Source organism: Globicephala melas, chromosome 5, assembly GCF_963455315.2.
Source record: "Globicephala melas chromosome 5, mGloMel1.2, whole genome shotgun sequence".
In the NCBI taxonomy this organism is placed as follows: Eukaryota; Metazoa; Chordata; class Mammalia; order Artiodactyla; family Delphinidae; genus Globicephala; species Globicephala melas.
The window spans coordinates 51,750,095-51,763,480 of NC_083318.1; the positions used below are offsets into that span (position 1 = coordinate 51,750,095).

General features: G+C 45.1%; 2 pseudogenes; one reads left to right on the forward strand and one right to left on the reverse strand.

Moving 5' to 3' along the window:
* Window positions 1–412: 412 nt before the first annotated feature.
* Window positions 413–1,582, reverse strand: LOC115839895 (elongation factor 1-alpha 1 pseudogene; annotated as a pseudogene).
* A 5,980-nt stretch (window positions 1,583–7,562) lies between these two features.
* LOC115839896 (recombining binding protein suppressor of hairless-like) lies at window positions 7,563–9,209 on the forward strand (annotated as a pseudogene).
* Window positions 9,210–13,386: the final 4,177 nt, after the last annotated feature.

The window sequence follows — 13,386 nt, forward strand, 5'->3', positions numbered from 1 at the left end:
TCATTAAACTTTTTTAATGGGTCTCAAATTCTGTGACAGATTTTTGGTCAAGTTGTTTCCATTAAAAAGTACCGATTTTGGGCTTCCCTGGTGGCGCAGTGGTTGGGAGTCCGCTTGCCGATGCAGGGGACGCGGGTTCGTGCCCCGGTCCGGGAAGATCCCACATACCACGGAGCGGCTGGGCCCGTGAGCCATGGCCGCTGAGTCTGCACGTCCGGAGCCTGTGCTCCGCAACGGGAGAGACCACAACAGTGAGAGGCCTGCGTACCGCAAAAAAAAAAAAAAGTACTGATTTTAAAAACTAATAACTTAAAACGGCCACACACAAAACAAACGGTCCACAACACATTCTCCTTTCCTTCTGAAGATTTTACAATGCATTGTTATCATTTACCAGGCTTTTGCTATTAAACTTAAATGGCCAATTGAGACAAACAGTTCTGAGACCCTTTTTCCACCACTGATTAAGACTGGGGTGGCAGGTATTGGGGATAATATTCATTTAGCCTTCTGAGCTTTCTGGGCAGACTTGGTGACCTTGCCAGCTCCAGCTGCCTTCTTGTCCACTGCTTTGATGACACCCACAGCAACCATCTGTCTCATGTCACAAACAGCAAAACGGCCCAGAGGAGGATAGTCAGAGAAGCTCTCAACAAAAATGGGTTTGCCAGGAACCATATCAACAATGACAGCATCACCAGATTTCAAGAATTTGGGGCCATCTTCCAGCTTCTTCCCAGAATGACGATCCGTCTTCTTCAGCTCAGCAAACTTGCAAGCAACGTGAGCTGTGTGACAATCCAGCACAGGTGCATAGCCAGCACTGATTTGGCCTGGGTGGTTCAAGATAATCACCTGAGCTGTGAAGCCAGCTGCTTCCATCGGTGGGTCATTTTTGCTGTCACCAGCCGCATTGCCACGACGAACATCTTTGACAGACACGTTCTTGACATGGAAGCCCACATTGTCCCCAGGAAGGGCCTCACTCAAAGCTTCATGGTGCATTTCAACAGACTTCACTTCAGTTGTCACGTTGACTGGAGCAAAGGTGACCACCATGCCAGGTTTGAGAACACCAGTCTCCACTCGACTCACAGGGACAGTGGCAATGCCACCAATTTTGTAGACATCCTGGAGGGGCAAACGCAAGGGCTTGTTAGTTGGGCGAGTTGGTGGCAGGATGCAATCCAGAGCTTCAAGCAGCGTGCTTCCACTGGCATTGCCATCCTTACGGATGACTCTCCATCCCTTGAACCACACGGCATGTTGGCACTTGGCTCCAGCATGTTTTCACCATTCCAGCCAGTAACTGGCACAAATGCTACTGTGTCGGGGTTGTAGCCAATTTTCTTAATGTAGATGCTGACTTCCTTAACAGTTTCCTCGTATCTCTTCTGGCTGTAGGGTGGGTCAGTGGAATCCATTTTGTTAACTGCAACAATTAGTTGTTTCACACCCAGAGTGTAGGCCAGAAGGGATGCTCACAGATCTGCCCGTTCTTGGAAATACCTGCTTCAAATTCACCAACACCAGCAGCAAAAATCAGGACAGCACCATCAGCCTGGGATGTGCCTGTAATCATGTTTTTTGTTTTTTGTTGTTTTTTTTTTTTTGCGGTACGCGGGCCTCTCACTGTTGTGGCCTCTCCCGTTGCGGAGCACAGGCTCCGGATGCGCAGGCTCAGCGGCCATGGCTCACGGGCCCAGCCGCTCCGCGGCATGTGGGATCTTCCCGGACCGGGGCACGAACCCGCGTGCCCTGCATCGGCAGGCGGACTCTCAACCACTGCGCCACCAGGGAAGCCCAGGCCAGTGTTCTTATTGCAAGTTCATGTCAGGTCCTGGTGATAGAGGGGCGTGCACTCCCACTTTGGACCCACCACTGGAGGTGGAAAGTGCAGCGACTTATCTGACTTGGCCACAGGGAGACGGGCAGTCCACGGAGGCCCAGCAGCAGGTCCCTAACCAGGTTGAGGGTAGGAGGGCATTCCCTTCCAGCTCTCTCCCTTGGTGCAGGAAGTGCTATAGGCAACATCACTGTGTATATAATGGGCAACAACCCTGAGCCTGCTGTGGGGCTGCCTGGGTTCAGATCCTACCTCGGCCTCAACCGTTGTGTCAACTTGCAGAAATTGCTGAAAAGTCCCTGACCCTCATTTGTAAAATGGAGATAATATTAATGCCTGCCTAGTAGGGCTATCGTAAAAGCAATATATTTCCAACACTTGGAACAGTACCTAGCACTATAAAATACTTGGTGCTATAAAATATTAGCTGTTATTAGACACATCATCCTTCTTGATCACCATTCTAGTTAAGTTTATTAATACATCATGGACTTAAGGGATAAAAAGAGAACACTCATTCATCTTATCTAATTATTACATGTCCTTCTAGTAACAAATGATTCCAATTAGGTTTGATTAAATAAGTATACCAGGGCTTCCCTGGTGGCGCAGTGGTTGAGAGTCCGCCTGCCGATGCAGGGGACACGGGTTCGTGCCCCGGTCTGGGAGGATCCCACATGCCGCGGAGCGGCTGGGCCCGTGAGCCATGGCCGCTGAGCCTGCGCGTCTGGAGCCTGTGCTCCGCAACGGGAGAGGCCCGCGTACAGCAAAAAAAAAAAAAAAAAAAAAAAAAAAAAAAGTATACCAAAGAAGTAATTTTTGCTAAATTTTAATAATTATATATATCCTCCTCAATGTAATTCTATTTCATTGGGGGTAAAATTTAAAATATTAAAAGAGTCAAAATTACCTCAAAAGTAAGCATTTTGTCTTATGAGACACATGAAAGCATTTGCAATTTTGTCATCTCTTGTCTAATTATTTCCACTCTGAAGACAAAGTGTACATTCAAGAGGCTTCTTGTTAAATGTGTGGCTAATTCTCAAATCAGTATTTTCGGCCTGGACTTTTTTTCTGGAGTTCAAGAACATTGCTTCCTATTAAAAAAAAATTAGCTGTTATTATTTTCCTAAAAACAAGACCTTTCGAGTAGAATTTTTCTAATACTTTATAATGAGATGGTGGCATCTCTGCAAGAGATGCTGCTTTTCCATTTGCAGTGGTAATACAGTGTTTATTTTGAAAATTCATTAATTAAGTATTAAAAAAGAAGCAGATTTAAAGAAAAATATGAAATTAGACAAAAGTACTGAAAGACATGATAAAAGTTGTGAAGATGGTATACAATGATTGGTCTTTGGAAGACTCATTTCCAGTAGCTTTTTATTTATTTATTTATTTATTTATTTATTTATTTATGGCTGCGTTGGGTCTTCATTGCTACCCGTGGGCTTTCTCTAGTTGTGGCGAGCAGGGGCTACTCTTCGTTGCGATGCGAGGGCTTCTCACTGCGGTGGCTTCTCCTGCTGCAGAGCACGGGCTCTAGGCTGGAGGGCTTCAGTAGTTGTGGCTCGCGGGCTCTAGAGCACAGGCTCAGTAGTTGTGGCGCATGGGCTTTGTTGCTCCGCGGCATGTGGGACCTTCCTGGACTAGGGCTTGAACCCGTGTCCCCTGCATTGGCAGGCAGATTCTTAACCACTGTGCCACCAGGGAAGTCCCTCCAGTAGCTTTTGAGCTCATGGTGGTACCCTAAGACTTTAACGAGCCTGACAACTATTCCTCCTGCCCCAGAAGCTCCCATGGAAATAGCTTAATTTTTTATCTGAATTCATCAACATGTGCTCCAAAGGGTTTTTTTTTTTTGATTGAATACCTTCTTCAGTTAAAAACGAAACAAAAACTTGAGCATGCAACCCCCATATTTATTTAAAATTTGTAAATTGTATTTATATATGAGACAGAATCATGTAGTAGTTATAAACGTAAACTCTGTAGCCAGACTGTGGTGTTCAAATCCCAGCTCTGCCACTTCTCAGCTATGTGACATTGGAGGGGTCAGCTGACCTGCCTGTGCTTATAAAGTACAAATAATAATATCTATATATGTAAGCTCTTAGAACATTGCCTGGCATGGAAGAAGAACTCAGTTGCTTTATCTAGTATTATGACAACTGTGCAACAGAAATCTTAAGATCAAGATAAAATTAAATAGAAATAGAAGGTCCAATATGTCCCTTAACAGTCATGTGAACCATGGGGTGCATTCACCCCCAGTTTGGAGACTGCTGGCTTCAGCAATGGTAAGAACATACCATGTCCCTAAGTATTCTGAACCTTGAGGTACCTTGTAAAGCTTGGAGGACTGTGGGTGGATTTCCCCACACCTGGATTATGGGCACTCTCATTTCTATGCAAACCTCCTGGTTTTGCTCTTGTAAACAGTAATCAGGTCAGGCTGACTGGGGCCAGGGAGTCCTTGGCTTCTTCTAGACCTGCCCAATCACTATTCCGGATGGAGCAGTGCCTGGGCTTTGCTTCTTGCTTTGCATGTGCTACCCTAGACTTAGGCAGCACCCACCCAAAGTCAGGAAGACAGTGACCCATAGGGACAGCTGCATGTCAGTCTGTGCTATGAAACCAGCCATCATTTCAGTCAAATGGGATAACAGCTGATTAAAGCATTTCTACTTAAAGACTGATTTGTAGCACATTCACACGGACTGAGTCCCCTGCTGCAGGCAGCTGTTCTTCTTGACACGGGGCCGACAGCAGGACTTGGGAGGGTCCCCTCAGATGCTCCAGCAGCCAGGAAGCTGATGGCCCTGGAAATGCTGAGAGAGGCTGGCTTCACCAGGACTGGTTGAAGGATTGGCACCTTTGAATCTGTCCAGGGAAAGGGCTGGTGGGCTCTGTGAGAACAACTGGGAATAGTAAACCCAGTGGGAACTGAATCTAGTTACCAATAGCAGATCTCAGTGGATCTACAGAAATTGCCCCCAAATTCCATCTGCTTTAGGTCAGATAATTTTTGAGTTGAAAAGGCCCTACAGACAGGCCATCTAGTGGATCCCAAACCTGGCTGCTTACAGTGTCAATGGGGACCTCCCCAGTCAGACCTCCCTCTCGCCCAACCCAGAGGTAACTTTACCCTGAATTTGCTGATTATAAAAACCATCTGTGAAGTTTGGGGCCCGGTAGGTCTGGGGTGATGTATCTGGGAATCTGTATTTTTAAAAAGTGCCTCCAGTGATGAGCTGGAATGGGTGGATACTGGTCATCACTGAGGCTTGCTTGAGTGGCTTGAGCACTGGAGTTAGAGCTGAAAGACCAGAGGGCCAACCCTGGTGGTGCCGCCTCCCAACTGTGTGACATTGGGTGAGGGATGCATCCTCTGTGAGCCTCATTTTCTTCATCTGCAAAAAGGGCATAAGGACAAAAACCTCCCTTGTTCTCACAATAAACTCCCTTGATCTTGTGCCTATGAACCCGTAAAACGCTACACAGACATAGGACTTAAAGACTCATGCCAATGGCTCATCCAGCCTAGGGTTGGTCACCTCCAGCAACAGGGAGCTCATTACTTCTAGAGACAACCCCTTTTTCTTTGGGAAGCTCCTGGAGACAAAAGGTCCTTCCTTACTTTGAGCAGAAATCTGTTCTTTAATATTTATCTAAGGAAAATGAAAACACGAACTCGAAAAGATAGAGGCATCCCCACGTTCATTGCCGCGCGATTTACAGTAGCCAGAAGCAACCTAAGTGCCCAATGATGGATGAATGGATGAAGAAAACATGGTATATATAATGTGGAATAGTTTTCTGCCATAAAGAAAAAAGGAAATCATCCCATTTGAAACAACATGGCTGGAACTTGAGGGCATTATGCTAAGTAAAATAAGTCAGACAGAGAAAGACAAATACTGTATGATCTTACTTATATGTGGAATCTAAGAAACAGAAAACCAAAACAAACAAGCAAGCAAACAAAAAAACAAGCTCATAGATACAGAGACTAGATTGGTGGTTCCAGAGGTGTGGGGTGGGGAGTAGGTGAAATGGGTGAAGGGGCTTGAAGGGTACAAAGGGTACAAACTTCCAGTTATAAAATAAATGTCAGGGGGATGTAATGTACAGCATGGTGACTATAGTTAATAACACTGTATTGCATATTTGAAAGTTGCTAAGAGAGTAGATCTTAAAATTTGTCGTCCCCCCAAAAAAATTTTTTTGTAACTGTGTGTGGTGATGGATGTTAACTAAACTTATTGTGGTGATAATTTGCAGTACATACAAATATTGAATCATTAAGTCGTACACCTGAAACTAATATAATGTTTATTTATTTATTTATTTTTGGCTGCATTGGGTCTTTGTTGCTGCTCGCAGGCTTCCTCTAGTTGTGGTGAGCGGGGGCTTCTCTTGTTGCGGCGCATGGGCTCTAGGCATGCGGGCTTCAGTAGTTGTGGTGCGCGGGCTCAGTAGTTGTGGCTTGCAGGCTCTAGAGCGCAGGCTCAGGAGTTGTGGTGCACGGGCTCAGTTGCTCTGCGGCATGTGGGATCTTCCTGGACCAAGGTTCGAATGCATGTCCCCTGCATTGGCAGGAGGATTCTTAACAACTGCACCACCAGGGAAGCCCCTACTATAATGTTAATGTCAGTTATATCTCAATTAAAAAGAAAGAAATTTATCCCCTGTCACCAATAATCCTCCATCTTATCACTCAGTTTTTGTGTTATTCACAGTACTTATGAGTATCTAAATTTGTCTTGTTTATTTACTTGTTTACTTGCTTGTTATCCGTCTCCTATTAAGATGCAGTCTCCATCAGGGTAGGGACTGTGTTCACCACTTGTGTCCCTGGTACCCAGAACAGTGCTTGATGCACAAGAGAAGATCCATAAACTCTGGCTGGATCAGGAAAACAAAACGAAACAAAAAGTCCCAGAAACCTGTTCCCTGCAGTTTTCTCCCGTTGGATTTAATTCCTCTTTTTGGGAGGTCACAGATTAAATTTAATCCCTAACCTGCAGATTAGCCCGCTGAATAATTTAAGATAATCATATCCTTTTCCACCCCCTCCATACCTCACAACTCGAGGCTTCTCAAAACACTGTCTACTGAGAAGGTCCCTTTATGAATAAGCAAGATCCCCCAAATCACTATACACATGGCTACATGCCAGCAAAGCTGGAGAGATGGATTCCAGGGTAGGTAATTCAGGAAGAGCCATTTGCTTCTAGTTAATTAAATCACTTATTTACATTAATCACCAGCACTACGGGAGCTACTTACTAAAATATTTACTGAGTCAAGGCATAACATTTATGGAGCCCTTTTTATGTGCAAGGCACTGTGCTAAGTGATTTGCTGGCCCTTAATTCTTTACAATAAACCCTGAGAGAAGATGCTAGTGTCATTCGCATTTTATAGATGAAGAAACTGAGGATCAGAGAGGTTAAGAGAGTGTCCAAGTTCATGCAGCCAGCAAGGGGCACATTTGGGCTCAGCTCTGGCTGACTCGAAAGTCCACATGGGTGGAAATGGCACCTGCTGTGACAGGTCATTGAAATTATGAAACTCTCATTGAAATGGAAGCATTATAGTTCTTCAGAACCATTAGGATCTCAAAAGGAAAGGAGAATGATACAGATACACTGGCTGAGGTGTTTTCAGGTGCATCGAAGTGTGGCTTACCTTAACATGTTTTTGAAGTACCATGGCGTGGATTAAAAGAAAATTTGGTGAGTGGCTTCCACCTAAATGATTTACTAGGGAAGCTATGTGAAATTATTTAAAAGAGCAAGGGGATCAAACAGTACTACTTATTCTTCATGCAAAAGTTGCACAGAAGTCATATGGAAATGAAAAAAGGTTTTTTTGCCCTCCTCCTTGTGTGTATCTTATGGGCAGTGGATGGAAGGAAAAAAAGAACAAATGGAACGCGATGGTTGTTCTGAACAAGAGTCTCAACCCTGTGCATTTATTAGAATAGGAAATAGTGACCAAGAAATGCAGCAGCTAAACTGGGAAGGAAAGAACTATTGCACGGCCAAAACATTGTATATATCCGACTCAGACAAGAGAAAGCACTTCATGCTGTCTGTAAAGATGTTCTATGGCAGTAGTGATGACATTGGTGTGTTCCTCAGCAAACAGATAAAAGTCACCTCCAAACCTTCCAAAAAGAAGCAGTCATTGAAAAATGCTGACTTATGCATTGCCTCAGGAACAAAGGTGGCTCTGTTTAATTGACTTCGATCCCAGACAGTTAGTACCAGATGCTTGCATGTAGAAGGAGGTAATTTCCATGCCAGTTCTCAGCAGTGGGCAGCATTTTACATTCATCTCTTGGATGATGATGAATCAGAAGGAGAAGAATTCACAGTCCACGATGGATACATCCATTATGGACAAACAGTCACACTTGTGTGTTCAGTTACTGGCGTGGCACTCCCAAGGTTGATAATTAGGAAAGTTGATAAGCAAACAGCATTACTGGACGCAGGCGATCCTGTGTCACAGCTCCATAAATGTGCATTTTACCTTAAGGATACAGAAAGAAGGTACTGTGCCTTTCTCAAGAAAGAATAATGCGGTTTCAGGCCACTCCATGCCCAAAAGAACCAAATAAAGAGATGATAAATGATGGTGCCGCCTGGACAATCATTAGTGCGGGTAAGGCAGAGTATACATTTTACGAGGGGATGGGCCCTGTCCTTGCCCCAGTCACACCGGTACTTGTTGTAGAAAGTCTTCAGTTGAATGGCAGTGAGGATGTAGCAATCTTGAACTTCAGGACAGCATTTCACTCCAAATTTACGAGTGTGGTTTGGGGATGTAGAAGCTGAAACTATGTACAGATGTGGAGAAAGTATGCTCTGTGTTGCCCCAGACATTTCTGCATTCCGAGAAGGCTGGAGATGGGTCCGGCAGCCAGTCCAGGTTCCAGTAACTTTGGTCCGTAATGATGGAATCATTTATTCCACCAGCCTTACCTTTACCTACACCCCAGAACCGGGGCCACGGCCACATTGCAGCGCGGCAGGAGCAATCCTTCGAGCCAACTCCAGCCAAGTGCCCCCTAATGAGGCAAACACAAACAGCGAGGGGAGTTACACAAATGTCAGCACAAATTCAACCAGTGTCACGTCATCTACAGCAACAGTTGTGTCCTAACTACCGTCTTTTTGCTAGGACTTACACTGACTTGAGTGCGGCAAAATGTTGACCAAAAAAGAAAGAAAAAAATGAACAATCTTTTGTGGTTTCTTGGGAAAAATTTTCATACCCGGTGATACTATTCAAAAACCCCATTACCTGCAAGTGCTGATTTGAAGTGCAGAAACCACAGTAAAACAAACAAAAAAACCCATCAAAATGTACAAACTTTTGGGAAAAAAAAAAAAGTCCCCATGCCCGTGATCATGGCCTTGCCTCCTGAGCTGGTGGTTTACATAATGGAGGGAAAAAGAAGAAGTAGAGCTTGTTCTCTTGTTTATTCTCTTATTATTGGCTTATCTCTCTTCGCCTTTGGAATTTTTCCTATTCAGGCAAGAGCTAGATGCTCTGGAGACACAGAGGACACCCAAAGTTTACCGAACCTCATCAGACTCATCGGAAGAGCTTTGAACTTCCTTCAGGGAAAATGTTGCATCTTCTCTGTTTATATCCTGCTCCAGCCTTCCCTTAAAAGGTTGAGTTTCACAGCTCTTGAGCTACTTGTAGGCTTGGAGTGAGACCGGTCTAGAATCCCTTCCTGTCCTCTCCTTGTTCTTCTCAACAGACTGGGGTCAACTCCCACTCATTTCCCTGCCGAGTGGCTCCTGGGTGGGCCTTGTTGAGAAAGAGCCACCCTGGCTTTGGAGCAGCAGTTTCTGTCACCAGGGCCAGCGTGCTGCCCCGTGGAGGCTGCAGGGCTGGGTGTCCTGGTGTGGCTTCTCAGACAGATACTTCTTCTCCACTCCAGGCCAGCCCACCCCGGGAAAAGCTTTCCTGAGTTGAGTCGGAAGGCACATAAGGTTGTCGCCTATGAAAATCATGCCAACCCAACACATGTACACCTGGCTACCTGCCTCTGTGTGTCAGAGAGTGTTCATCTTTTAGCTGAAGTTGTAAAGGGCAGGTTCTTTTTAACTGAATGTGAGATGAGGAAGTGCTTTGTAGCTTGGAACTTAAGGTTGTGCACAGGGAAATCAGTAGTAAGGATTGCTCACCAATCAGGATGAGGATGTTAGACTGAGGACTTTTTCTTTCAGGGTGCAGTCCTTGTTGGAAAATTTATGTCAACTCCACTCAGCATACTCTTCCTGGACCAGACAACGAACAAAACCAGGAACCCTGTTTGGTGCTAACTCACAGCAGTCACCAACTCCCCTGAGCTTCTCGTTGCCTGTCTATAAAGCTGGCTACTGGGTAGGAGGTATTTCCCGCTACCGTGGTGGTGGTGAGGGGGTAACCAATGGAAGAACTTGGGATAAAGGATAAAGGATTTTATCCTGACAAGGATAAAATGTGGTTATTGTTGGCTAAAGCAAACTCACTTCTTTGGTCCAAACTGATGGACGCTTTCAAGATGATCATTTCCTTTAGGTTTTTATACTTACGAGTGACACTTAGAAGTCTGGACTGATTAGCATATCTTTGGCATCCCTTGTTGCTTACCTGAAAAAAACACCCCAGGAGCAAAGATATAAGGCCAAGTCTACTTTGCACACAAAGAAACAAAACAAAAAAATCAAAAGCAACAGGAACCTGTTCCTCAGCCAGACGCACACTGAATATTACTGTCATTTTTTATGGTAAAAAATAGAGCCAAACTGTTTCCTCCCATCACACCGACACAAAGAAGCTTAAAGAAGCTCAGGTAGATATTCTAAAATGATTCTAAAATGATAGGCTAAAGCCTAGGATTCCAAAATAGTCTCTGAACTGGAGCTAAACCAAAGTGATATTTCATTCTGAATTGACTGATACTAGGAAGTTGGCCATTCTATTTACAAAAGTAGGTTTCACTTGTTTGTTTTCAATTTGAGGAAAAATTTCCACACAGGGAAATGTACAAATCTGAAGTGCACAATTTGGTGGGTTTTGGCAAATGTATTATAAAAATATGTGTATCTTATATGCCAATCAAAGTAGCTTCAAACCTACAGAAAGTTTCCTCATGTCCTTCTGGTAAGTCCCCATCCTAGAGATTACTAACCACGTTCTCTCTTCTAACACCGTAGATGAATTTTGTCTGTTCTTGGCCTTTCTTATGAGCAGAATCATATAGTACATGCTCAGCGTAATGTATTTGACATCCAATCATGTTGTTGTGCATTATCAGGAGTTATTCTTTTTCATTGCTGAATAGTATTCTCTTGTGTGAACGTACTACAGTTTGCTTATCCATTCTCCTCACTACAAGTCATGTAGAGGCCGTAATAAATAAGTAACCCGTTTATTCATTGGGCAAGTGTTTTCCAGATCTTTCTCTATGCGAGGCACTGTTGGAGATGCTGGGAGGCTTTAATGAACAAAATGAAGCTCCTGCCCTCATAGGACTTTTATTCTAGTGGGGAGACAAACAATATATAAGCAAATAAATGAATAAGATAGTAGTGAGAAATGCTATGTACGTAGTAAATCTGAGTGATGGCATGAAAGTGGCGTGTAAGGATACTGGGTCTTCTTTAGATTGTGTGGCTGGGAAAGGCCCCTTTGAGGTGACTTGGCTGACATTGGGGTGATACAAAGGTCACCAGGTGAAGACTCAGAAAGTTTTTGGGCCAAGGGAACAACAGGTGGAAAGGTCATAAGGTGGGACTGAAAGTGACACATTGGTGTTGAAGAAACAGGAATGAGCCAGTGTGACTGGAGTGAAGTGAGCGAGGGTGGAGGTGGTGAGAGATGGAGGAGGTTAGAAGCAGGAGTTATGGAAAAGGAATTTAGCTTTTATTCTAGGAGTGATGGAAGGCCATTGGAAGGTTGAAACAGGAAGTCACACTGTCTCATTTACATTAAAAAAAAAGCTGTTCTGGGCTTCCCTGGTGGCGCAGTGGTTGCGAGTCCGCCTGCCGATGCAGGGGACACGGGTTCATGCCCCTGTCCGGATGATCCCACATGCCACGGAGCGGCTGGGCCCGTGAGCCTGCGTGTCCGGAGCCTGTGCTCCGCAATGGGAGAGGCCACAACAGTGAGAGGCCCACGTACCACAAAAAAAAAAAAAAAAAAAAAAAAAGCCGTTCTGTCCAGGGGGGAGTGGGGGAGGATCAGTGAGATCAGTTAGGAGGCTTGTGGAGGGAGTGTGTGAGATGATGGTGGTTAGGGTGGTGTCATCAGAGATGGGTAGAGGGGCACTGATGAATCAGGTGGGGAAAGGGGATGGGGCTGTGACAGAAAGAGAGGAACCAAAGATGACTCCTAGGTCTCGGTCTGGGCAGCACCATCTTCTGAGATGGGTAAGATGCAGGTGGTGGTGATGGGGCTGTTGAGAGAGAAAGGATCCAGATCTGTGTTTTGGCTGTGGCGGTTTAGGATGCCTGTTAGACCTCTTCAACTGGAGATGTCCGGTGGACAGTTGGATATACATAATCTGGTGCTTATTTGAGAGACAAAGCCTGGAGACAAAAATATGAAAGCCCTCAACATATGATTTGCTGCACACAGGCTTTCTCTAGTTGGGGCGAGTGGGGGCTACTCTTCCTTGCGGTGCGCGGGCTTCTCATTGCGGTGGCTTCTCTTGTCATGGAGCATGGGCTTTAGGTGTGTGGGCTTTAGTAATTGTGGCACGTGGGCTCAGTAGTTGTGGCACGCAGGCTCTAGAGCGCAGGCTCAGTAGTTGTGGCGCACGGGCTTCATTGCTCTGCGGCATGTGGGATCTTCCCAGACCAGGACTCAAACCCGTGTCCCCTGTATTGGCAGGCGGATTCTTCAACCACTGTGCAACCAGGGAAGTCCCATATGATGCATATTTAGGGCTAGGGGACTAGATGAGATCGCCTAGAGAGAACAAAGTGTTAACGACTGGGTCCTAGAGAAGAACCAGAGGAGGAAACTGAGCAAATGATACATGTGGTCCTGTTATTATTATTGTCTCTATGGCTCTTTAAAATTCTCTAGGGACTTGAACATGCATTTAGTGATTTGGGCTTCATGACAATCCTGCGAAAAACTCAATAGAACCTTTGTTGCAAATTGGCCTAAGCCAATTTGGTCATTCACTGATATTAGGCTCTTTTTGGTTTGTCTTGGAACCCTTAGGAGTTAGAGGTAAGTGAGGGTTAGATACTGAGAGGGAGTAAGGAAGTATCAGAACAAAAGTTACTACAAGGATAGATATTTATTTGCCTATAGGCTCAGAGGAGGCCTACAGAATGGTCTTAGAGCAGTTCTGCAAGCTCTGTGAAGCCCTAGCCCTCCGTCCCTTTTGGTGCTCACAAAACACCTCCATAAGAGTTCTCTTGAACAGACCACAACACTATGTGCCAGGGGTGGGCACAGGATGTTTTAGGGATCAAGCTTCTGGTGCCATCCTTGAGGGTTAAGGGTGAAGGATC